Source organism: Marmota monax, unplaced genomic scaffold (assembly GCF_021218885.2).
Source record: "Marmota monax isolate L192 unplaced genomic scaffold, Marmota_monax_Labrador192_F-V1.1 WCK01_AAM20220418_F8-fsc00015, whole genome shotgun sequence".
Taxonomy (NCBI): domain Eukaryota; kingdom Metazoa; phylum Chordata; class Mammalia; order Rodentia; family Sciuridae; genus Marmota; species Marmota monax.
In genome coordinates, this window is record NW_026692194.1 from 23,738,580 (window position 1) to 23,759,354 (window position 20,775).

Sequence of the window (20,775 nt, forward strand, 5' to 3'; positions counted from 1 at the left end):
CTTTGTCTTTCTGGGCATGTATTCTTTACGGATCTCTTTAATGGTACTTTAGAGGAGTGTGGAGAGGGAGCAGGACTAAATACATGTATCTAATCCACCCAATTGATCCATTCTTTGATTTAGAAAAATGCTTTGGTTGGGCTGGTGAGTGTTCAAGTTGAGAAAAATTTGCTGCAGCCATTGCAGGGCCCTGCTATCCAGACACAGGTGAGGCAGTGCCAAGGGGAAGCGGAATTTGCCCAGCACTATGCTGGGGAGGAAGGGAAGATACGAGAAGGGTACAGTTGTGACAAGGGCCTAGAGAGGTCAGAGCTAAAGTGACACAGGAAGCCTAGGGCATGAGGTGATAAAGGTCGCTGATGGAAACTTCCCTGTGGCTAGCTGAAGAGCTTTGGAAAGAATCGCTTAATGTAGGCTGTTTGCTCTGCTGTGGTGTCACAGCAGACCGTTGTCTCTCCCTGTGTCTACTTTCCCCTTCCTTCTTAGTGGTTTTCAGCTGGGCACATTATCACCCAGGATAAACAGCCCGTTTGCCAGCTCCCCTTGCAACAAATCATAGTCATATGGCTCATATCTGGTTAATGAGATATAACCAGATGTGACCAAGTGCTAGACAATAAATGTGAGCAGAAATGTTATATCAGAATTCCAGGAAGACCTATTAAAGGTGGTTTAGTCAGTTGAGATAGCTTCTCCCCCGCCCCCGTCTGCCTTTGCTCCTTCCAGACTGCAATTTGGATGCAATATAACAAAGCTCCAAAATTTTTTGTATGTTATAAGGTGCACATGAGGAAGGAAGAGGATTCTGGGTTCAAGACTATGAAGTTCCCATTACCGGGACCCGGTTGCTTATCTCTGGACTTCTTTTTTTAATGTAAGAGATAAATTAATTTTTTTCTACTTTATTTTAGTACTTATCCCCTGCCAAGTACTGCTTTAAGGGCTTGGTATATATCCTTAATTATTTAACACTATGAGTAGGGACTAATATTATCTCTGCTTTACTGATGAGAAGTAAGGCACCAAGAGATGAATTAACTCACCTAAAGTTAATCAATCTGAGTTTAATAATGACAATTGGGGCTTGTAAGCACCGAGCTGCATTGCCTCGGCCTGCATAAGCACGGCCCCATCCACTCCTACCTGACATGCCTGTGCAGTCACCCCAGAATCTGCTCCAACACAATCTCCTATCAGAAGGACCAGGCCATAAGCATAGCCCGCTCCCAGAGGAAGGAACCTGGTGACCTGGAAGGGCAGGGAGAGCATGGACCAAAAGTAGATGGGTGACAAACCCTTTCCCTCAAATACAGTAGAGGAGGGTGGTACCGAGTCTCTCATCTGCAGAGCCTTTGCAACATTTAGTGTCATTTCCTTGGGTGTGGGCTTTGGTCCATTTTGACTTCATTTGAATTGAACTGATGAAAGAATACTTTAGCCAATTTCAGAGACCATAATTGTTATGACTATAGAGATCCCCATAGATCCTGCTTTATCTTTGGTGGGGAAAATTAGGGGCCAACTTTTAAGATGCTAAGAAGAGCACTTGGCACCATAAACCCATCTTTATTGATTGGATTAATCAAAGACAAGAGACACAAAATGTTAAAAAGAGAGACAGTGTGTGCTAGACATCCCTTCTCTTGATTAATGAGGAAGCAAGGAAGAACAGATTTCTCAGGGGGCTTAGAGAGATGTTTGGGCTGTTCCTATTGCCACCTTTTCTCATAAGTTTCAATCCTTAGTCCCAAAGCTGATTGCAAATAAGCCAATTTTAAAGATATTGTTGCAAGCCAGAAGGTGCTGGAAGCCGAATTTGGGGTCACGCTAATTAGCTGTGAGTTATGGGTGCTATCCAGGTGATTCAGTTTGCCCTGTATCCTTAGGCAGCTCTTAGGGGCTTTGCTCGTGGTCACAGAAGTGACGACAGTGTGTGGGGCTCCAGGAGGAGGCCTCGGCCTGCCTGGGGGAAGCCACCATCTCAGAGAGAAGCCTCTGCTCTGATTTCCCTCTTAATAAAGACACAATACATAATGAGGCAAATGGGCCACGTATTTGGAATGCAAATCTGACCTGCAGAGCCACATCCTGGCTGAGCTGCCTGGGAGGAAAACAGTCCTAGCAGCAATCACCAGAAGAGTCCTTCTGGAAGATTCCCCTGGAGAACCTGTAAGCTTGCCGGCAACACTTTGCCTCAAAATGACTGGCGTTGGCGATGGCCCCGGGGAAATCCTAAGCCAAAGCTGAACTACCCAGAGAAACAAATAGGTGTCCCCAAGGAACCTTGCTGAAGAGTCCAAATTGGACTCTCAGAGAAAATGAGAGAAAAATGAAAATATAAGTGAATCACTCATGATTTGGACAGATTTGGAGGTTGGAAGATAACTCAGCCTCCAGATGCTGGTCTGAGGATTGCTGTAATAGCTCACCGAGTATTTGGTAAGTTTTTGAGTCCCCTAAGAGAAATGGGCCTTCCTAAGGAAAGAACAAAGGCTTCTAATCCAACAGTTCTGAGGAAGGCGAGAAGCTTCTCTGCCAGATCAAAACAGCCTTATCCAGAGGAGGATGATAAACAACCCGGCAGCCCTTTCTTCCTGGCTTTTATTTTCTTCCTTCTGATCATTCACGTATTTCATGATTTCTCATTCCTTCATTCACTTTTGCCCCTGGGGATGGGGTCATGGAGCAATCAGGGATACATCCAGGAACAGAATATTAAAGGTGCCATCCTTGTTCCACATTAGAGAGAGAACATTATAGAACCACGGAAAATGAAGCAAATCATTCACCGAGGGCAGCTCAGAATAGATCACTCCCTGGCTCTGCATCCGCCATTCATAAATGAATACAGAGCTTTTCTAAAGGAGCTTAAAAGATTTTATTCCTAATCCTTTTTTTCCCCCTAGAGCTTTGGAAATATGGCTGTATAATTTAATGATTACAGGAGATGAGCAAAAGAATGAACTAAATAAGATAACATCAGCTTGCTTTGTAATGAAGGGTCAATTTTTTTCTAAATATAGAGCAAAATCCAATTATGGTGCCGTTGTTTATAAATGTTCCCTGCATGACATGCACATGAGAGACCCAGTTGGAACACATGTGTCCTTTCACACATAAAGAGCTCTCACCTTGGCTCTTTAGAAAGTTGGAGGAGGTATACTACAAGTCAATTTTCCTAAGTCACTCTCCCTGCCATTACAACAGTAAACTGCTGATAGACCAAGTATAATCCAGAATAAGTCAACCCCCCAAACAATGGTTGAAAAAGAAAAATCAAAAAGTGCTGGGCGCACTGGCTCCTTCCTATAAATCCCAGCAGCTCAGGAGGCAGAAGGATCTTGAGTTCAAAGATCAGCAAAAGTGAGGTGCTAAGCAACTCAGCTAGACTCTGCCTCTAAATTAAAAATAATAAATAGGGCTGGGGATGAGGCTCAGTGGTCAAGTGCCCCTGAGTTCAATCTCCAGTATCCTCCCCCACCCAACAGCAAAAAAAAGTAAAAAGTGATGCTACATACACTACAGTGAAGTGTCCTGAATTGGATCCTGAACCCATAAAAGGACCTTCATGGGAAAAAAAATGGTAAAATACCAATAAAGTCAGCAGTTTACGGGCTGGGGTTGTGACTCAGGGTTGGAACACTCACCTAGTGCGTGAGAGGCTCTGGGTTCAATTCTCAGCACCACATATAAATAAATAAAATAAAGGCATTTGGTCCAACTCTACCTAAAAAATAATTTAAAGAAAACTCAGCAGTTTAGTTAATGGTAATGTACCAGTGTTAATTTCTTAGTTTTGACAAATGCATACTAGTCAGATTATATATCATTGTTGAGATAAACTAGGTGAAGGGTGTGTGTGAAAACTCTGTTTTATCATTGCAACTTTCCTATAGACACAAATTTTTTCCAAAATAATAAATTCTTTTTTTTTTTTTTAAATGTGAGACTGGGTATGGTGGTGCACACCGGTGATCTCAGAATCTCAGAAAGCTGAGGCAGGAAGATCAGAAGTTCAAGACTAGCCTGGGTAACCTGGCAAGACCCTGTCTTAACATAAAATTTTTAAAAAGTAAAAGGGACTGGGGATGCAGCTCAGTGATAGAGTGCCCCTGGGTTCAATCCCTAGCATTGCAATCAATCAATCAATCAAATTTTGAAAAGCAAGAAGCCAGACTGGGTGGTGTGCAATTGTAATTGCAGCTACTCAGGAGAGGCTGAGGCCGAAGAATTGCAAATTCAAGGACAGCTCAGCAACTTAGTGAGACCCTGTCTCAAAATAAAATGAAGGCTGAGGATGTAGCTCAGCCTTTATTAAATTTAGGTAGAGTACAGTTGGGTTCAATCTCTAGTACTACAAAAAGAAAAAAAAAATGAGGCCACATTTCCATTTGTTGCCAGTGGGAGAATAAAAGGGCTTAGTGTTCTGACACTACTCATCAGAAGAAGTGGGCATGCCCCTTGACCCATGATTTCATATCTGGGAATTTGTCTTAACAAAATAAAGTGTTCATCTCAGCATTCTCAAATATGGGGAAAGTTAGCAACAAACCACAAGAATTAGGTACCATAGAAACAGTGGTGTAGCCAAGCCAAGGAATTTACAAAGTTACTAATGTGATGTTGGAGAAGTGAATTTTTTTTTTCAGTGCTGGGGATTGATCTCTGGCCTCATACATGCTAGGCAGGTACCCTGCTACTGAGCTACATCACCCAGCCCTGGAAAAATAATTTATTTATTTTTTTGGTCCCAGGTATTGAACCCAGGGGCACTTAACCACTGAACCATATCCCCAGCCCTTTTTATTTTTTATTTAGAGACAGGGTCTCACTGAGTTGCTGAGGGCCTTACTAAGTTGCTGAGGCTGGCTTCAAACTTTCGATGCTTCTGCCTCAGCCTCCCAAGCTGCTAGGATTCTAGGCATGGGCCACTGCGCCTGGCTGGAGAAATAAATTCAATGATGTGGAAAAACTCTCAACATGTTGCTGAGTAAAAAAATCAGGAGACGAAGTAATCCGTGTAGTATGACTTCATTTAAAAAAAAAATCTATGTGCATAGAAGAATGGCAGAAAATATGTAACGGTATAAATAGTACTTTTCTCTAGGTGGGTGAGATTGTTTCATTTCATGGACCAAATTACATGCCCCCAAATTCATGTCTGAGTCCCTAACTCCCAGTGTGACTATATTTGGCAGAAGGCAGCTGTCTTAGAGCCAGGGAGAAAGCCTTCACCAGAACCCGGGCTGACTGGCACCTCGAGCTTGGACTAGTCTCCAGGACTGTGAGAACATAAATTTCTGTTGTTTAAGCCATCCTGTCCATGGTATTTTGTTATGACAGCCCAAGCTAGGACAGTATTCTAAATGTTCTTGTTTTTGGTCTCTCGTTTTTGGTCTCGTTTTTCTACAGTGAGTATGTGCAAATTTTATTCTTAGGGCTTTACTGTATTGATAGAAAAAAGCACAGCTCTCTGGGTCTCCTTCAGGTAGAGTCTCTGAGTGGGATTGGTAAAGTCACCCTCACTCATGGGGTCAACTCTTTTGTCAGCCGCAGGCCCACGACACTCAGGGGTCCTGTTATGGTTTGGATGTGAGGTGTCCCCCAAAAGCTCATGTGAGAAATGCAAGAAGGTTCAGAGGAGAAATGATAGGGTTGTGAGAGTCTTAACCCAATCAGTGATTTAATCCCTTGATAGGGATTAACTGAGTGGTAACTGAAGTAGTACGGTGTGGCTGGAGGAGATGGGAATTGAAATGTGGCTTTGGGTAATATATTTGTATCTGGCGAGTGGAGTCTCTTTCTTCTTTCTGATCATGACATGAGCTGCTTTCCTCCGCCATGACATTCAGCCTCACCGTGAGCCCTTAGGAATGGAGCCTGCTCTCTATGGATTGAGACCTCTGAAACCGTTGAGTCCTCAAATAAACTCTTCCTCCTCTACAGTTGTGTTGGTCGAGTCTTTAAGTCGCAGCAGTGACGAGACTAGAACAAAGGGATTGGACTTCATTATCCCTGGCATCACCAGTAATTTATAGTCAGTCTCCACAGTGATTTTTACTTTAAAACATGCACTTGTAGACATTCACTTAGTTGACTGCCATAGTAGTAAGCTAGGCAGGTACTATTGCTCCTTAGTGGGTAGGTTTGGGAAGGTTAGGGACTTTTCCAATGTGATATGGCCAGTGATGATACAGCCAGGGTCAGGAATCAGGTCCCTTGACTTTAAGACCAGTGCCTGACATTGCTGTCACTACTGCCTGTCTAGTTCTTTTTGTCCTGGTTAGTCCTGGGCCATCTTGTGAGTAGGATTCAGAGAGCTGACTCAGTCCTCCAGAATCCCACCCCAGGCAGATTCTGGTCCTCATAAATTTCATATTGGAAATAGAAATATGTTACATTCTCCCACTTCCATGCCAACCACGAGCTATTCCTGGGCCATGTGTTTTCTGGAACCCCAAAGGCTGTGCAGGCTTAGGCAGAGCAGCCAGTCTTGATTTATTCCTGTGCAGAGCCAGCAGGCTGCAAGGCGCAGCCTGGACCTTGGGCCCCAGAAAGAGGCAGTGAGTCTGGAAATGGCTCTGCTGGAGTTGCAAAAGCCAGGATCTGACAGTGCTGGGATCCAGCTTCAGACCTATGTATTTATGTATTTGTTCTGTATTGGCGAGTCTGAGCTTGGATAAATATCTTTACATTCTATTTGGGATTTTGCAGTTTTTGCATTAGTGAATGAGAACAGTTGCAGACATTGGCACTGTTTTCTAGATTTATGAATGTTCAGGAAGTTAAAAATTAAGGTGACTAAATGGAAGAACCAGGAAGAGTTTTGTATTGGTATGGGAATTGCTGTTGCTCTCTTTTAACTATTGAACTTAGAAAATAATCCCTTTACTTATAAAGTAGGGCAATAAAAAGAATATTGTTTTATATATGCACTCAACAAATGTATATCAGTGCTTGAAATGTGCAAGGTATTAGGCCAAACTTGAGGACAGGCAATGCTAAATACAGAAAAATCTGTTGTCAACAGTATCATCATCCCAGACAATCAGGTGGTAGAAATATGAGGTGGGTTATTTTAATTATCTTAATCCGTGAAGGCCATCTCTGGCATTTGACCAGAGGGAGAGAGACTGGCCTAGTGGCACACAATGGCACAGCATGATCAGAGTCAAGACTAACCCAAAGATGCAAACTCTCAGCACTGCTTCTCTGAACTCTCTCTCAGAAGTAGAGAGAGGTGGAGGCTCCTCCTATTTCAGCTTTCACACCTTCATGCAATACAGAAGGTAGAGAGGGAGGCTTCAGAGAGAGGAGGCAAGGGTGAGCAGCCTCCCCAACTCCCAAACTCCTACTTGCTGCCCATTAAGGCAGTCAGGTGTGGACTCTTCAGCACGGCGTCCAAGGCCCTCCATGAGAAACGCCCAACCTGAGGATGCAGTCATCTCTCCAAGCTTCTCTCTGCCTTTCCTGCTCCCTTTCCTTTGAGAAGATCAGAATATGCGTCCCTAAAATACGAGTGATTCTTGAGTTGAAGACAATGAAGAAGAAGCAGATGCAGGAGAGATCTCTGATTTCCTCCATTTGCCTAAAGGCAGGACATAAACAAAAGACAAAGGTATCCTGTCTAATCTCTACAAATGTAGAACAAAGTTAACCACTGAAGATGGCTTCTAAGGCCTGTCTTCCTGAAACTGGTACCAGAAGAATCTACATTAACAATAAGAAAGACAGTAGAATGGCCAGGGGGTGTGGCGCACACCTGCATTCCCAGTGGCTCAGGAGCCGGAGGCAGGAGGATTGTGAGTTCAAAGCCAGTCTCAGCAATTGAGTGAGGCACTAAGCAACTCAGTGAGACCCTATCTCTAATAAAATACAAAAATAGGGCTGGAGATGTAGCTCAGTGTTTGAGTGTCCCTGAGTTCAATCCCTGGTACCACCCCCTACACACAAAAAGACAGTAGAATGAATCTGACATAATTTTACTTTGCTCATCTATGAATACATGACCTCAGTAACTCCACGTCATGTACAGCCACAAAAATGGGATCCTAGTTGGAATGGGTTGTACTTCATGTGTAAATAATATGTCAAAATACACTTTACTGTCATGTGTATCTAAAAACAACAATAAAAAGAATCTACATTAACAAACCTAACTAACTTGCCTTTGCTTGCCTTATCCCAAGTTTGCACCGGTAGGCACTCAAAGTCTTTTTCCTAAGTCTTGTGACTTCTCTAAAAATGTGCCATTCTTTGTTGAAGTTGCTGTATAAGCTGGAATTCAAAGCTACCTCTTTAGGGACTGCTCATTCCCAGGAGTATCCCTTGTACATGTCAGATATACATGTTAACAAATAAACTTCTATTTATTTTTCTCTTATAGATCTGTTGTTACAGGGGTTCCTTCCAACTAAGAACTATGGGAATTGATAGGTAGCAGGCAAACATGAATGGTGGGAACATGAGGTTAAGGGAATAATTCTATCGTCTGGGCTGACTGTGCTGACCCCCACGTGCATTCTTGTAAAAAACAAATTACCTGCCAGGCATGGTGGCTCAGGCCTATAATCCCAACCACTTAGGAGGTTGAGGCAAGAGGGTTGAAAGTTTAAGATCAGCCTCAGCAATTTAGCAAGACCTTGCTTCAAAATAAAAAAAGGGCTGGAGATGTGGCTCAGTGGTAAAGTGACCCTGAGTTCAATTCCCAGTAAACACACACACACAGAGCAATTTACCTGAGACCACCCTAGCCCTGCCTGGCTTAAGCCGGCAGCATATGCTGCATTCCTTAGCAAACAGCCTGTCATCTGTAGGAGAAATATAAACCCAAAACTCCTGCCTGCACATAAGAACACAAGTCACCCTGAAGGGGGACTTTTGTGACCTTTACAGACCAGATTGCAGGACTTGGGGAGACAGGATAATTAAAAGCAAAGCTCCCAACCATAAAAACTTTAATAACAAGTCTCAATTAGGTGACCCAGAGTTGCCTTGGCTCTTTGGCACATCATTATAATGGTAAAATCTGCCCTCCATTAGGTAAGACCATGTGCAGGGGGGACTTGAAAGTCTGATGCAATCCTGCAGTCTGTCGAAAGTCAAGAGGTGACCTGGGCAGGACTTTCTGGAAACTTCCCTGGGGCTCCCAGTAAGACAGGAGGTTAGGAGGGGCATACCATCCTTCCCACTCTCTTTCTCCTTTGAGAGTGTTTCTTTTTTCCCCTTTTCTGTCCCTTCTACTAAACTCATGCCTGCTATTCTGGATAACTCATTTGAAATCTTTGCAGTGTGGTCACAAAGTGCCCCTGACCAAGGACCTCCATGGATGGCCTTGCTCTGCAGTTATTCTTCCTGAAATTGAAATTCTGCACTTTGCTGGCCCTGGGACCTGTGCATCATGTTCTCATGCCACCTTCTTGTCCCTGCTGCAGTCCTGTGCCTCTTTCTCTGTCCAGCTCAGACACCTCAGCCTCTATCTTTCCACGTTCCCCGCCTCTGGAAGGGCCCCCCCTTTGCCTCCCAGTGCTTGGCTGGGCCTTGTATCACAGCAGGTGGGCGATGGCCTCTCTGTTAGTCTTAGTGGCTGTGTATGTTCCTTGAGGGTAAGGACTTGGTCTTCAGTCAGCATCTCAGAGGCCGAGCTCATGCCATTCATTTTGGCATCCTCAGGGCCAACTTCACATTCTTGGTGATAATGAATATTTTTTTAACTGGAATTAAATTTTCTCTCTCCTGCTGTTTGATGCTTATTAACTGGTCAACAAACCTTTGTTGAATTGATTTGAGGAAGGCATGAGGTAAGACTAGCACTGGGGAGGCATTCATTCCCCAATTATTTACAAGAAATAGCAGAGGCCTGAAGTTAGAAATGACAACTGGCAGTCCAGCTAATTGCCCATATGTAACTGGCAGCATGAACTTTACTAAAGACCACACTCCAGAAACTGGCCAGGCTGGCATCCTGCAGAGCTGGGGGGAAGCAGTTGGGTAAAGTAGAAAGGGAAGTTTGGAGAGGTACCTGGCTGCTACATTTTGGGAAGGAAAAAGAGCTTTTTAGTTTAAATGATAGAACATGCTGTTCTGCCAACATTTCCTCTTGTAAAGTTAGTGAGAATCATTAATGGTGTTTTTACATTTAGCCAGTACCTTTCACCTGAGCAATTGTGAGGTTTAATGACCAATAAACTGATGGCTTGGGAGATTGGTCTAATAATTTTATTTTTTGCAAACAAAAGAATGGCCCCAAGGAATTAGGTGGGTTTTTGATAGCTGTGTAATAGGGTTCAGAATTAAACCGGGGCTGGAGATCCAACTGACTCCCAGCTACAGTAAACCTGCAAGCTGCCACAGGTTGGTGCTTTGAAAGCTGTTGTCCCATGAGAGCAAAGAAGTACTGTGCTGTGCCACCTTCTCAGGACTTCACGCTGTCTCAGGGTCCCTGAAAAGGAGGGGGGTAGGCAGGTAGCATTTGGGTCTGTGGTGGAGCTCCCTGTGTGGCCTGAACATCCAGGTGTAAGGCCTGCAAATACTTTTGGGTGGCTTTTCTAGCTGTGTAGAAGCATCGGTCCATTCACAGCCCTTTATTGATTTCCTCCTTATGCCACCAGCGTGGTCAGCCAGGATTCGGTGTTTATGAAGCCAAGGAGAGCCAACCAAGGCTGAGTGGTTTTAGGCTGTTTATCTGTCCCTTTGGTGCCACAATGGTGGTAGAGCAGGCTTCCGCCATCAGAAACTGCTTATGTCACCAAGAACTGACCAGAGACAAGGAAGGGGCTTGAAGCCAGGGAGGAGATTTCGGGGTGGTGGTAGGGGGTGACTTCCAGTCTTCTTTCTTTAAGGATCAGCACAATGGCAATGAGAGGCTTATCAAAATTGGCTTTTAAATGCCACCACTTGATTTCCAGGCTAAGCTGGCCTCTTCCCCTTGAGCTCAAGTCTGTTGGAAAAAGTAATTTGTTCTTTAAAAAAAAAAAAAAGTCATTTCTTAAAGACTGCAGTGCATCCCACCGCCCAGGGTGTGTATCATGGAACAGACACGAGACTGTTCAGTTCTGTTTCAGGCCATTAACTTAATGACTCTGGTTCTTGGACGCTCTGCTGAGGACAAGACTTACTCTATTACATAAACATATTCATCTGCCTTAAAAACGTGTGTTATTGTCTTCTGAGTAATGGTCACTTAAAGTAATGTGTGTGTGTTTTCCTTTCTGATGATTGTGAATATTATTTAGGCCCTTTGGAAAAATGATAATAGCTCCAAGTAGCTCCAAGAGCTGCAGAATTTGCTTTCCTCCCAATCACATTGGGTATTATGATCATTTTGCACAAGTTAAGGACTGGTACTGTGCTGTCGCTGCTGAGAAGATAATTAGGAGATAATGTCAGTGGCAGAGAAAGTTGTCAGAGCAGAGTGGTCTCCTGCATCCCTCAGAGTGCTCACAGTGTGGATATGGAGACATTGAGTCCTTAGTGGAGATAAATGTGGAGGAAGAGCCAACTATTCCTTTGCCACTAAGGAGATGAGCATCTTACATGCAGCAATATTCTGCCGGTGGTATAGCCTGCCAAGTGCCTACCTCGCTCTATTTCCAACCCCCTCACCTGGAGACCAGGCAGAGCGGGCACCCCTGATTAGAAGCACAGCCAGGATGAGGAGGCAGCTAACTGAATTTAATTCACTGAGGTGGAACCAGTTTTATACCAAAGCTAGTAAATCTTTTGCACTCAGTGCTTATCCCCTGAAAACGGAATGCCAATTATCTTTGCAAGACAGATTGTGCAGTTAAAGGACAGAATGGTGGGTAGTCAGGGAACAGCTGTCAGGGACCCCAGGCTCGAGCTCCAGCCCACTTTAGTGGGTTACCCAGTTCCCCTAGCTGGCAGGGCCTGCTGTGTGACAGGGACCAGGGTCTGTGAGGCAGGCCTTGTGATGAGACTCTAGCTACAAATTTAGATTTGCCAAAGTAAACAAAAATGCAACCTCTCTTCCCCACTCCGTGACAGGCCAGCAGAGCCTTCTGGGGTAGGAGTGTGTGTGATGCTTATTTATGGAAGCACTGTGTTCCTTAAGGTTTCAGATAGAACAAGATACCATGTATTTCTAAACTGTCAGTCACTGCTGTGCTGCCAGCCAGCAGCAGGCTGGTGACCCTGAATTTCTCTTAGGTGGGATTGTTCACTTCCTCTTCTCTCTCTCTCTCTCTCTCTCTCTTTTTTTAAAAAAATTATTTTTAGTTGTAGGTGGACACAATATCTTTATTTCATTTTTATGTGGTGCTGAGGTTTGAACCCAGTGCCTCATGTGTGCTAGGCGAGCACTCTACCACTGAGCCACAATCCCAGCCCCCTTTTCTCTTTTCCATATTTCCTCCCTACCCCGACTTGTTCCACTTTGGAGCTGACCAGGCATTATTCACTTTACTCCTCTTGGGAAGAATAATTCACATTTAATCTTTCCTTGGGTACTTATCACTATGTCTGGTCCATAACAGATGACAAGAAGAATGAATGGATCAATTGATGCAGTATTGGGGAATATTCATTTATTTATTTGTTATGGCTCCAGAGATGGAACCTGGGGGTGCTTAACCACTGAGCAACACCTCCAGCCCTTTCATATATTTTATTAGAGACAGGATCCTGCTGAGTTGCTTCAGGCCTCACTAAAGTGCTGAGGCTGGGTTTGAACTCAAGATCCTCAGCCTCCTGAGTCACTGGGTTTCCAGGTGTGTGCCTCTGCACAAGAATTTATGGGATTAATGAGTGAGAGAAATCTTTCCTTATTCTTTCACTTCCTCTTCAAAAAACTAGACAGAAGAGGTGACTTCAGTGCTTTTGGGTTGCCATCTTTCTGGTTTGATTCATGAACCTTTATCCATCAAAACTGGGGTGGGAGCAGTCATGACCACAGTGGCAGGGACTGGCAGTTTGTCATCTTGGGCCCAAAGGGGTGGAGTCCTGCTGTCCTGGGGCCTGGCAGGTCACTTGCTTTCTTTGTACTCAGGAGAGTCTTGTCACTTATGACAGCTAGTTTGATGGCCCCAGTTCAAGAACAAAGGAGTGAAGGAAGATGCTCACATAGGCACGTCCTGGTGTGGGTAAGCATTGTGTGAATGTGGTCAGATAAAACAAAATTAATTATAGCAAGAAGATAAACCAATAAAAAAAATCCACTCTGACAGAATGATCTTGATAAATTTATAATGACTGAGATTTATTTTCTTTTAAGAAGAGACCATTAATTATCAAAGATGGACTCCAATGAACTGTGACTAAAAACTGATAACTGTGTAAAGCTTGTGACAAGCGAGAGGGTGGGAAGAAGAGAGGTCTAGTTAACCAGAGTGAGAAGTGCTTGGGGGTGTTTTTGGTGCATAGGTCAGGCCAGGAAAATCAAGGTGGCAGCAGCCGTGGGGCTGAGAAGTGGTCCTTCTCCTGGGGCCTAGCCACAGCATAGGACTTGAAGGGTTGCCGCATAAATACTTCCTACTGTTATCTATATTTTCTACAAAATAGAAATATTCTTCTATTTGGTAAACTTTGAAAATATTATAAAAGTAAATAAAGCTGAAGGTATGCCTCACTGTAATCTCACCTCTTAGTAATAATCACATTGAGCAGCTAATTTGGGTGTCCTGTCATATTCCCTGGGGTCCCCCCCTTCAGTATACCAAGAGATCGGATACCAAGAGCAATGGTGGTCTCTGTAATCCCTCTGCCTCAGACAATTGAGAGCCCCCAGGGAGCAGAGCCTTAGGAGCCCAGAGCCCTGTTAGCACACTCTTTCCATTGCTTCTTCACTGAGTTTCAGAAACACCTGCCAAATAAAGTGCTCGCACCCAAATCCTTGCTGTGGGTGTGCTTGGGGAACCCCGCCACACTCATAACCACCCCCTTCATGTACCCAGGGAGGTCATGGTTGGCTGCTGCTGCCCTCTGTTTCAAGCCCATCTGTGTAAGGTGCTTCATTTGCGGCTCTGCTCTCTGGTCCAGGTCCCAGCTCCCTTCCCATCAAGTCCATGTCCCCACCCAACACATATTTTCTTGTTGACTTCTGTAATATAGATACTTTGTGAGACGAATACCTTAATTTACAATTTCACATTTATTCAATCATCATTTTCTCAAGTACTGATTCTGTGTGTCAGTTGCAAGGAAAGCTGAGCATTGCTCTTGTCTGTCTTCAAAGTCAAGGAGTGGGACAGACAGTTGTCAAATAGCTGCACTATGATATGCCAGGTGCCATTACACAGACTGAGGGAGAAAGCTGGGGTTGGTGTTTAGAAAGCAGAATGATTTTTGCAATAGAAACAATGTAATGTATGACTGGAACCAGAAGGGTACAGTAAGCTGACGGATGGTTTCCCCAGAGATGTCCCCTGTCCTGATCTTAAGAATCTATAAATGTGTTACTTCACATGGTAAAAAGCGCTTTGTAGATACAGTTAAGTTACTGACCTGAGATGGGGACGTTATCCTGGGTTATCTAAGTGGGCCCAATGTAATCTCAGGGGTCCTCATAAGAAGAAGGCAAGAATGGCAGAGAGTGAGAGAGACAGCTTTGGAGATGCTATACCTGCAAGCTTGGAAGATAAGGAGAGAGGCCACAAGCCAAGGAATGCAGACATCCTCTAGAGTCAGGAAAGGACAAGAAAGGAGATTCTCCCCAGAGCCTCCAGAAGGAACCAGCTCTGCAATCACCAGGACTTAAAGTACGCTGAATCTGATCTTGGACTTTTGGCTTACATTGTTTTATTTTTTTATTTTTATTTTTTTTTATTTTTAATATTTATTCTTTAGTTCTCTGCGGACACCACATCTTTGTTTGTATGTGGTGCTGAGGATCGAACCCGGGCCGCACGCATGCCAGGCGAGCGCGCTACCGCTTGAGCCACATCCCCAGCCCTTACATTGTTTTAAACCACTGAATCTGTGGTACTTTGTGACAGTAGTAAAAAAGGCAACTGATAAAGTTAAGTTAATAAATAATCTGATAATCCTAGCAACTTGAGAGGCTGCAGCAAAAGGAAGGTAAATTTGAGACCAGCCTTGGCAACTTAATGAGGCCCTGTCTCAAAATAAAAATAAAAGGTTTGGGATGTAGTCAGTGGTAGAGCTCCCCTGGGTTCCATCCCCAGGACTGGGAGGGAAAAAAAAAGATTCTTAATTAAATTTGAATATCAGATAATAAATAATTTTTAAATAAAAAATTGTTTGTATAAGTATATCCCCGGCCCTATTTGGGGCATACTTATGCTGAAAATATTATTTGCTATTTATCTGAACTTCAGTTTAACATTTGCTATTTGCTAAGTCTGGTAACCCTGTCGGTAGCTGAATTGAGGAGTGACCCTACCAAGAGCAGGTCTGAGTGCATAGGCCATCTGAGATCCTCCCAGTCCCCGGGAAAACTCAGCCTGTCACTGTTTTAAGTATCCTGGCCTTCTTAGCCCAGCCACAGGATGGTCCTAGGGGTGAAGCAGAGGCCCCCTGGAGGCACCACTGTGGCAAGTAAAGTCCTTTCTGGATTATCCCTATGATAGATGTCTCAGGCCTGTGCTAGGAGGCTCTTCAGAGCACTGTGACAAGATTGTTTTGTTGGCCATTTGAATGACATGTAAAATGCAAATTGAAACAACACCACAACTTAATTTTTGCCTTAGATTAGCTAAAATTTGAATGATGATAATGGCAGCTGACTCTGTGGTGCTTACTGCAACCTAGGCACTGTGGCAACGTCTCTGAGATGGATTCTCCTAGGAAAACTCACAGCAACCTTTGGCGAAGGCTCTGGGCAGGTGGAATAGCCCCAGGAGGATGGGGACCAGGGCTCTTCACTGCAGCCTGTGTCCTTTCCACACACTCCCAAGTCACTGGGATTGTGGCTGTGTGCCACCGCACTCAGCTCCGTATACTTCATATGTTTCTTGAAAAGGGAGGACAAGGGGTTAGAATTACAAATATTTTTGCCTTTGTTTTTGTATTTTTCTGCATTTTTCAATATTTCTATAATGTATGCATTTTATAAAAAGAATATATATTTTTTGGTACTGGGAACTAGACAAGGGTGCTCTACCACTGAGCTACATCCCCCACCCTGTTTATTTATTTAGTTTTTGGTACTGGGCCTTTTTATTTGAAGACAGTCTTGCTAAGTTGCCAAGGCTGACCTTGAATTTGAAATTCTTCTGCCTTAGCTTCCCCAGTGTCTGGGGTTATAAGCATGTGCCATCATGCCTAGCAAAAAGAAAAATATTTTTAAAAAATGATCTTGATAGGCTGGGTTGTGGTTCAGTGGTAGAGGGCTTGCCTAGCATGTGTGAGGCACTGGGTTTGTTCCTCAGCACCACATAAAAATAAATAAATAATAAATAAATAAAATAAAGGTATTGTGTCCACCTACAACTAAAAAAAAACAAACAACAACAACAAAAAAAAACTAAATGAAGCTAGGCACAGTGGCACACACCTATAATCCCAGTGATTTAGGAAGCTAAGGCAAGAAGATTGAAAATTTTAGGCCAACCTCAGCAACTTAGTGAGGTCCTCAGCAATTTAGCAAAACCCTATCTCAAAATAAAAATAAAAAGGACTAAGGATGTAGCTCAGCGGTAAATCATCCTTTGATTTAATCCCCAGCACCAAAAACAGAAACAAAAAAAAGATCTTGGCAACATTCGCAAGTTTGTTTAGCTTTATAAATTAATAGGGCCCAGGGCATGCCTGTAATCCCAGTGGCTCCAGAGGCTGAAGCAGGAGGATTTTAAGTTCAAAGCCAGCCTCAGCAACTTAGTGAGGACTTAAGAAATTCAGCAAGACCCTGTCTCTAAATATAATATGAAAAAGGGCTGGGGATGTGGCTCAGTGGTTAAACATCCCTGCATTTAATCTCTGGTACCAAAAAAAAAAAAAAAAATCAACAGGTTCCAGGAACACAGGTCAGGAGATCAGTCCATAAGTATTTGAACCCAAACCTGTCTGTTGTCCGATCACATTGTCTTTGATAAAGGTGTGTCAGCAATGACTTGATTATGGCTCCACCTCTCTGTGCAGAAATAGGCACACCCACCCAGGTCAGCTAGAGGGACCAAGGGAAGGCAAAAGAAGGGTGAAATGTCCACTTGCTTTCTAGATGCTCCCAGGCTTGTTGAGGCTCAGACAAAATGCAGTGGGAGGACTGCAGACACCTAACAGAAGTGTGACAGCTTGCGTGTGGATGTACTTCAAAGCAAGATTGCCTAGAGCCTGCAAAAGTTCAGAATCTCTCCTGGAGGAGCAGGGGTGAGGCGGCCAGATTAGGAACTGACCTTGAAGGATGAGCAGGAATGAATGGGGATATTGGGAGAGAAGGTCAGGCAGCACTCAGCCTCTGGGACAGCGTGATTAAAAGGCCTGAGGTGAAATGAATCAGGGCTGGGCTGGCAGGAAATGAGGCAGAAGTTCAGGGTGACTCAAAATAGTTCTTAGGAAATAAGATTGACTTTTTAAAAAATCTTGACTTCAAAAGTAATATATATTCATTAAAGAACATGTACAGAAAAGCACAAACAAAATATAAATAGCACCATTTAGAGATGATCGCTGCTACATTTTTTGGTATGTACCCTACTGGACATGCTGTCTCGCTGTCTGCTATGGGAGAGGCTATTCAATATCTCCCATATCCACTCTGCCTGAATCCTTTAGTACTTACTGAAGCATCACAATCTCCCTGGGTGTAGGACTCATTTTCTAGTCTCCTGTACAGGAAGGTAGAGCTGTGTGATTGAGTTCAGGCTAATGGATGTGCGCAGAAAGGATGTATGCAAATTCTAGCTCACATTCTTAAAAAATGGGGTCTGCCCTTTGTGTCTACTTCTCCCCTTCCTCCACAGCTGTAATACCCTGAGTTGGGGCAGCTGTTGTAGGCCATTAGGTGGATGAGAGTGACAGAGTTTCTAATTTTTTAAAAATTAGAGGACAATAGAGTAACAATAAAGAAGGAACCTGCCCCTGTAGACCTCTGTTATGGTTTAGACGAGGTGTCCCCTAAAAGCTTATGTGTGAGATAATGCAAGTAGTATTAGAGGTGAAATGATTGGATTTTGAGGATCTTAACCTATTCAATGTGTTGATCCATTTGAATGAATGAGCTAGGTGGTAACTGTAGGCTGTAGGGTATGACTGGAGACGCAGGTCACTAGGACATGCCTTTGGGGTATGTATTTGTTCCTGGTGATCAGAACTCTCTCTCTGTTTCCTGGTGGCCATGTCTTGAGCTGTTTTCTTCCATTCCACTCTTTTGACTTGATGTTCTGCCCCACTTCAGGCCCAGAGGAATGCAGTTGGCTGTCTGTGGATGAGACCTCTGAAACTGTGAGCACCAAATAAACTATTCCTCCTCTAAAATTGTTTTTGTCAGGTCTTTTGGTCACGACGACTAAAACAACCCTTTATTGTTTATCCATTAACTTCTCTCTTGTTTAAGTCACTATTATTTTGACCTTTGTTTTAGCACCTCAAATTATATCTTCATTAATATTCCTGCTTTGACAAAATTAACACCATGTTAGTAACATATTCCAGTATCCAGAATTCTACAGCATGATTTAGTAATGGATTCAAAGTATTTAATTTTACATATGCATCATAATTTATTTAAACAATTGCTTTTTGTTTTGTTTTGGCACTGCCTGGGATCTAACCCATGGCCTTAGGTGTGCCACATTAGTACTGTACCACTGACCTATATGCCCTCAGCCCTACAATTTCTTATTTTTATTAGATAGTTTATTTCCACTTTTCCACCACAGTGCATATCCTTGAAGATACATATTTGCATATAATTATGATTACTTATTAGAACAAATGCATAGAAGTGGAATTTCTGAGTCAAAGAAGTAACACATTTTTAAGGCTTTCATTTGCAGAGGGGCTGAAGCAACAGAACTTTGAGTGACCACAGATTACCTATGTGGGTTAGAATTAACATAAAAACCCCTGGGCCTAACAGGTTTTTGAGAATTTAGGAAATTAGGCAGAAAAATTTAGACTTGACAGGCCTGGGGGTACAGGTTCTTGATTGGGGATGATATTGTAAAAGAGGACCAGAAGAGAGTTTGGGGATAAACTGAAGTCTTGGCTACTGTACCTGCTGGGGGCATCCAGAGCTGAGAGCCAGCACTGAGGGGAGACAGGAGGTCAGCAGAGATTTTCCGTGAAAAAACTGAGTGAAACCCATGCTGAGATTTGTACATTAAACTCAGATATTTGCACAGAGGATAAAGGTGGAGAAGGGAGATGTGGGATCCAGCCCGTGTCTGTGGAGGAGAGACTGGGGCCTTCAAGAAGCCCTTCATCTATTTGTTCAATAAATATTTACTGAGCTCCTGCTCTGTGCCAGGAAGAGAGACAAGGTCCCTCCTTTCATGAGCTCATGGTCCAGAGCAGGAGAAGAACAACTAAAAGCTAAGCCAATAAACAGTTTCAGATCATGCTGGAACAGGAAAGCAAGGAGGTGGGAGGACATACTAGAGTTGGAGCAGTAGGGGGAAGAGGGGCAAGGCTGGGAGTCTCTGCAGAGGGACAGGTCAGTGGCCTTTCCTGGTTTTATCTGCTCCCTGAGGTGCCTGGGACCAGGCCTGGAGCCTCTGGTGGGAAGACATGGTGGGAAGGAGGCATAGCTTCACTCTCGCCAAGGGCCCGCTCCAGGGGTGCAGTGGGAGGCCAGGCCTCTCCCTCCCACCAGAAACACAAATCCAGGATCCTCTGGGCTGATCCACAGCAGTGGGTTTACCAGCTTACGCGAAAGAGCTCCTTTTCACTGTTCAGTTTCCTCTTTCTTGGACTCTCTCCAGTTTTGAATTCACAGTCACCTTCGGCCACCCTCAGGATCAGCCTGTCCAGCCCCTGCATTACCAGCTAGTGCTCCTTTCTTTCAGCAGTCCTCACACCCAGACCCAAGAAATTTCTGCTGTGCTCTCTAACCTTTGCATCTGCTATCTGATAACTATGGGGAACTCGAAAGGATGATCAGCCTCACTCCGCATTAGGGAAATGCAAGTCAAAACCACAAAGAGATGCCACTTCACACCCCCCCCCCTCAGGATGGCTACTGTAAAACAACCAGAAAACCACGAGTGTTGGCAAGCGTCCATGTACATTGCTTGTAAGAATATAAAATCGTAGAGAAGCTATGCAAAATGATGTGGAGACTCCTCGAAAAATTAAACAGAATTAACTATGACCCAGAAAGTCTACTCACAGGAAACTCAGATATTTGTACAATTATGTTCATAGCCACATTGTTCACAATAACTAAAAGGTGAAAGCAACCCACGTGTCTAGGGACAGATGAGTGGAAAATCAAAATATGTACATCCCTACAGTGGAATACTATTCAGTCTTTAAAAGGAAGAACATTTTAACATGTTCTGCAACATGCATGAAGCTTGAAGATGTTATGGGAAGTCAAATAAGCCAATCACAAAGAACAGATATTGTATAATTCCTCTTAGATGAAGTTCGTAGGGAAGATTCATAGGTATAGAAAGTAGAGTGGAGGGTGAAAGAGGAGTTCATGTTTATTGGGTACAGGGTTTCAGTTACGGAAGTTAAAAAAGTTCTGGAGGTGGATGGTGGTGATGGTTGTATGGCAAGCCATGAATATGCTTATTGTCTCTGAGCTGAAAAATTAAAATAGTTAAATGGTAATTCATATTATGTTTGTTTGTTTGTTTATTTTGCAGTATTAGGAATTGAACCCAAGGGTGCTTTATGTTTTTATTTTGAGAC

General features: G+C 43.6%; 1 long non-coding RNA gene across 1 annotated transcript in view; it reads left to right on the forward strand.

Annotated features, from left to right (window-relative positions):
- LOC124077874 (uncharacterized) overlaps positions 1–20,775 on the forward strand; it is a 59,190-nt gene that overhangs the window by 25,925 nt on the left and 12,490 nt on the right. The gene's annotated exons all lie outside the window — the stretch shown is intronic.